The following is a 6,000-nucleotide window of genomic DNA, read 5'->3' on the forward strand; positions in this document are numbered from 1 at the left end:
GTGTTTAATAACTTTTTTCATTTGGTTTATATGGAACCCGTGTCTGATTAAATGGATATCAAATATATAAATATTATCTAAATACTGAAGTGAAAATATCCCTTTAACTGAATATCAAATATAAACAAGAAATCAAAAGGTAGAAGAGGAAGCTGGTTTTCTTTGTGTGTCGGTGTGTGTGTGTGCGCACGTGCGTCTGTACGTGCGTGCTTGCGTGTGTTACCCCATCACATCACACCGTGCCATACATCTGTAGTCATTTCACATTCCCTAGCTATGATGTGTGTGTGCAGTTTTAATTGACTTCAGAAGATTACGGAACACATCTGTGCCAGCGGTACAGACAGACAGGCAGGCAAGCAGGCAGACAGGCAGGCAGACAGACAGACAGACAGACAGACAGACAGACAGACAGACAGACAGGCAGGCCGGCAGACAGGCAGGCAGGGACAAGACAGATAGACAAGTCAATCAGACAGACAGACAGACAAACAGGGGGACAAACAGATGCAGTCAGATGGGAGACAGACAGACAGACATGCACATAAACAGATGGGAGGAAGGCAGACACACAGAAACGAGGGCAGAAAAGGAGAGACAGAAAGACAGACAGAGAGACAGCACACAACACACAACAAAGTATAATGCAGGTGGATAATCAAACTAATGGATTTAGTCGATTGTAAAAAATAAATCTATATATAAAGAGAACGTGACGACACCCCATTGAAAGTAATAGATGAATTGATCCGCTGATATAAGAAATACAAAATGATGTATATTTTTAGCTGAGTGGTTAAACGTTAAGGCGCGTACCACATGCCTGACAGAGAGTCCTGGGTTCGATTCCTGAGCCTGGTGGCCCTTTGCTGTACTGTATGTCACTCCCGAACTCCCTCCCTGTTTCCTGTCTCTCTATTGTTATATCGAATAAAGGCAGAAAAGCCCCCCAAAAAATATATATATATATATTTTTTAAACTGCTTATCGATTATAGGTAGGGTAAGTGATGTGTTTTGGTTAAAACTAAAAGTTTTTAGTTAAAAAGTTAAAGCAAGATATTCTGATAGTAATCATTGCTATAGAGTGTTTGTTCGGTAATAGGAGTCTCCATGTCTCTTCAGCTCTTTAATAAACAGAAAATAAATCTGCATTTTAGTGTTCCAGTTTCAATTTTGTCAGCTCATTTCTCAGTGTCATCACTTCCAATTGAACTTGTTTAATCTGTATCCTGTGCGAGTTCTCTCTCCTGATTGGATCAGCTGGAGAGACGGGGAGACTCCTGTTACTGAACAAACACTCTATTATATAGCAATGAGCACTATTCAGAACATAGCGCTTTTTAACACTTATTGTAACAAAAAATATCACTTACACTTACCCTTTAATCTACAAGATTAAGTCAGCTATTGGTACTAAATGTCCATTTCGATATATTTCCGGTTAATTTCCCGGCCCTAATTTGAATCGAACTGCATTAAGTAGCTGTAAGTGGGAGCGCTCCCCTTGATATGTGGTTGATATACACGTGTGATGCACCATTTCCCTCGCATGTGCGTGCACACGCACGCCATTCCCCTGTGCCATCAATAATACATTAATTGAATGTTTAGCGCACTAGCTCACCGTTTCGCGCACATGCTCCGTACAACTCCCTTCCTGTCCTCCCTGGTAACAGTGTGTGTGTGTGTGTGTGTGTGTGTGTGTGTGTGTGTGTGTGTGTTAAAGAGAGAGAGACAGAGAGAGCACACACGCATGTCTGCACTCGCATGTGTGTATGTGTACATGCCTACTTTCGTGTATGTCTGTGTGTGTGTGTGTGTGTGTGTGTGTGTGTGTGTGTGTGTGTGTGTGTGTGTGTGTGTGTGTGTGTGTGTGTGTGTGTGTGTGTGTGCGAGTGCGTGGGTGGGTGGGTGCATGCATGCGTGCGTGTGTGGATGTGTGCGTGTGTGTGTTTTCACATATGTACGTGCATCTCTGCTTGTGCCGACGAGGGAGTGAGTGTGTGTGTGTTCGTGCCAGCGTGCGCATGTGCGTGCGTGTGCACGTGTCCTGTGCTGAACAGCACCAGGGCCGTCTGAGGTGGCACAGGGACAGATGGTACGTAGGTCCATCTCTCCACACACACACACACACACACACACACACAGTTACCATGAGTGCTATCAGCAGATTATATGATGAGGTCCTCTACAGCACTGTTTCCCAAACAGGGGGTCGGGACCCATTTACGGGTCACTTTTTCTTCATAGATTTCATAGATAGCTTCATCGACTTGTGTTAGCGTTAGCGTTGTGTTGGATTCATGTTAATGTGTATTCTCAGAGACAGTTACTTAAACCCTCAATACTGGTCTTCCCCCTACACCAAAGCCTCTTTGCTGAAAACAGCCGATCTACAAGATCTACAACGCCTCACGCTGTGAGGCGCTGTGAGCTTGTAGATCTGCTATTTTCGGCTAATGTTCCCCTCAGAATAGGGATGCTAGGGTTCAAGTAATCTCTCAAGAGCAGATTCAGAGCTACGCTACTGAATCTGTCGAGAGCCCCGTTCAGAACGTGCGCGCGTTAGCTTACAAGTGGGCGTGCCTTCAGATCAGGAAGCAGGCCGCGCTTTACCCAGTCAAATGTAGTGGGCGGGATTTACTGTCTTGCGCTCCCTTCCCACTGAAACCAACCTGAACTAATTTAACAATAGCGTCCTTGGAGGAAACAAAACCATGGAAATATATGCACATTTTAACTTGCTCTTTCATCATATAAACAAGTGGGCTTATAACCAAAACGATCCATGTTCTCTGGGAGAAGTGGTGTTAGTGTTCCGTGTAGAAATATTGCTAGTGGGAATGAAAACATAAGCGCACCACCGGAAGTGGGGCGCTGAGGGCACACCAAAACCCTGGTTTCCTTGCGCACGGGTGCTCCATTGAGCTCGGCCCAGAGCCAAGTTAAAGAGTAAAGAACAGCAGAGGGCGCTGTTTTTCCTTTTTATTTGGCGATGGGTTCCCAGATTGGGGTTAAGTGGTTAAAAAAAAAAGGTCATATGACACAAATATTTGGTGACCCCCCTGTAGTAACTCTGAGGACCCCCTAAGGGTCCCAGACCCCCTGTTGAAGACCCCTGGTTTAGACTATCAGCTCTTAAACCTTTTCAATTCAATTGCTTTTAATAATGTTTTTGGAAAATGAAAATAATGAAATACCATAATATAAATAAAATAAAATGAATGAAAAAGGTAATTTGGAAAAAGCACGGCTCCCTCACGTATTAGAAGGACAATATCAATATCAGTCACCGGAACCAAGGACGGGTGTTTTCAATGAGTCTATCAAGGTTAAAATAGAGTTTAATGAAGTTACAATGGGTTTATAAAAGAAGGGGGCGTGTCCGATAAAATGAATATCAAATATCTAAATACTGAATCGAGCAACTTAAAAACTGTCTGGGGTGCTCACAAAAGCCTGAGTATAGACGACAAAATGACCCCAAAAACATGTTTGAAAGCAGTGACAACAAAAAATGTGTGTGGGAAGGAAATAACTGGCATAACGACAAAGGGGTGAAAAGCAAAAAATAAAAAAATATGTCTCTCTCTCTCTCTCTCTCACACCTGCCTGTCCTCCCACGATTACAATTACAACTTAGGCATTTAGCAGATGCTCTTCTCCAGAGCGACTTACAGTAAGTAATGCAATCACATAGGCTACATAGAACCAGGTAACCTATAGCATCAGTACTAAACAATATACAATCGCAATAACAATCTGTACATTGAAACTAGTGAGCATAAACAGACAAACAATGAAACTAGAATATGTTTAGATAACATATCTATTACACTCTTTATTCATTTTACATTCTCTCTCTCTCTCTCTCTCTCCCTCTGAGGGTATAGGCCATAAGAAAATACATTACAAAAACTATGTTTGTAATGTGTAGCTGGCGAGACTGATGCGGTGGAAATCTATGGACTGGAAATAGCATGAATACAAACAGGGACATAAATAATATTTTCCAGAATAACAGTGTGTCAGCAGGCATGTTAAAGAGAGAGAGAGGGAGGGAGGGAGGGAGAGAGAGAGAGGAGGGGTGGTGGTAAGACAGAAACAGAGAGACAGAAGGAGAGACACAGAGGGGCAATAGCATGAGTATTGAGCATGTTTGTGTGGAGAGAGAGAGAGAGAGAGAGAGAGAGAGAGAGAGAGAGAGAGAGAGAGAGAGAGAGAGAGAGAGAGAGAGAGAAACACAGCAGTGTCGGGTCGTCCGTCGGAGCCTCCCCAGAGGGGCCCCTCTTCAAGACGGGCAACACGTCATGGAACATTCCCGGAACGAGCCAGCGCACCACCCACCATCCTCACTCTCGCACACACACATACATACACACACACACACACACACACACACACACACACACACACACATACATAGATCCATATACAATGCACATTCAAAATCCACAGTGTGTCAGTGTGTATCCATGTCTTAGCCCCGAGAGTGGATCAAAATGGACATTACATTTGGTCCAAATTCGGGGTTAAATTGAACGGTTCTCTTTCTCTCTGCAGCGGCCGTTCTCTTGCCGTGCTGTACTGTACTGTGCCGTGCTGTGCCGTGCAACACACACACAGTCTCTCACACATACACTGGCCAAGGCAGGCAGGCAGCAAAGGCAAGCTCATGTAGGCTGAGGCTGAGCTGCCGAATTCCAACGCATATTACGCAACCGCGGCTAATCTGCATGCAATGCAAGCAAGCACCGACCGAGAGGGGTATTCCCCCTACTAACACACAGAGCCGTGCCGTGCCGTGCCCTTATAAAGCCAAACAAACCATTCTAAAACGCTGCTAGAGGGGCCAAAGCCAAAGCTTCTTTATAGGGTTTGTTCGCTGCCTTTTTAGTGCCACTGCCAAGCGAAACTGAACCGAAACGGTACACGTCCCACCCCTGGCAGTTATTAAAGTGCCATTCGGCACCCGAGTCACCGACATGCCACTAGTGTCACGTTGAAAATATGTGTGTGTGTCCTTCCCTCCCCTTCCTTTCCACCCCCTTCCTTTTACTTACCGTGTGCGGACTGGAGGATAGATAGTGTGTCTCTGTCAGCGCCTCTAGCTCTCCTCTTCAGCCGGCTCTAGGCTCCTCCGCCTCGGCTTCACAATGACAACAAGCCCCGCCGCCGCCGCCGCAGCTGGCTCGGCTTATTGGCCGTGATGATGACAACTCCTTCCCCCCCGTGCTGCTGATCTCTCTCTCTCTCTCTCTCTTGACTGTCTGTCTGTTAGTTAGTTTGTTTGTTTGTTTGACAATTCGGGTTTGTGACAATTCTTGTCGCCGGGTGACAAAAATAAAAAATAAAAAATAAAAAATAATCTAATAATTGTACCCAATTGTACTAGTGTTGCTAGGGATCCAGAGAGAGTTCATTTTAAAGAGAATTATTTTATTTGTGCGACGCTCGTGTCGCCTCCTGTCCTGTCCTGTCCTGTCCTCGGTCAGTGTCTGTCCAGTCCAGCCGCCTGGTGGCTTCCTCTTGTCGGCGGCAGCTGCCGACGGAAGGAAAGTTGCTGGTGAAAATGAAAGAATTCTCTCTCTCTCTCTCTCTCTCTCTCTCTCTCTCTCTCTCTCTCTCTCTCTCTCTCTCTCTCTCTCTCTCTCTCTCTCTCTCTCTCTCTCTCTCTCTCTCTCTCTCTCTCTCTCTCTCTCTGCTGTAGCTACACTGCTGCTGCTGCTGCAGTCGCCCAGACAGCCAAGCGAAAGTGTGTGTGTGTGTGTGTGTGTGTGTGTGTGTGTGTGTGTGTGTGTGCGCGCGCGCGCGCGTGTGTGTGTTGTGTTGTGTTCAGACGTCAGTGTGTTATGTGTGGGAGTGTTAGGGTGAAATCAGGAGACACACACACACACACACACACACACACACACACACACACACACACACACACACACACACACACACACACACACACACACACACACACACATTATGTACACACGGGGGGTTATTC

The 6,000-nt window shown here is 45.5% G+C and overlaps 1 protein-coding gene across 2 annotated transcripts in view; it reads right to left on the bottom strand.

The window, feature by feature from the left end:
• Nucleotides 1–5,588, bottom strand: part of hivep2a (HIVEP zinc finger 2a) — a 181,021-nt gene extending 175,433 nt beyond the window's left edge. For both annotated transcript variants that reach the window (XM_084083277.1, XM_084083275.1), the window contains exon 1: nucleotides 5,066–5,588. The gene's annotated coding sequence lies outside the window, so the exon portion shown is untranslated. The remainder of the gene's footprint in view (nucleotides 1–5,065) is intronic.
• Between the last annotated feature and the right edge of the window lie 412 nt (nucleotides 5,589–6,000).

This window comes from Gymnoscopelus microlampas (assembly GCF_963454915.1).
Source record: "Gymnoscopelus microlampas genome assembly, chromosome: 16".
NCBI lineage: Eukaryota > Metazoa > Chordata > Actinopteri > Myctophiformes > Myctophidae > Gymnoscopelus > Gymnoscopelus microlampas.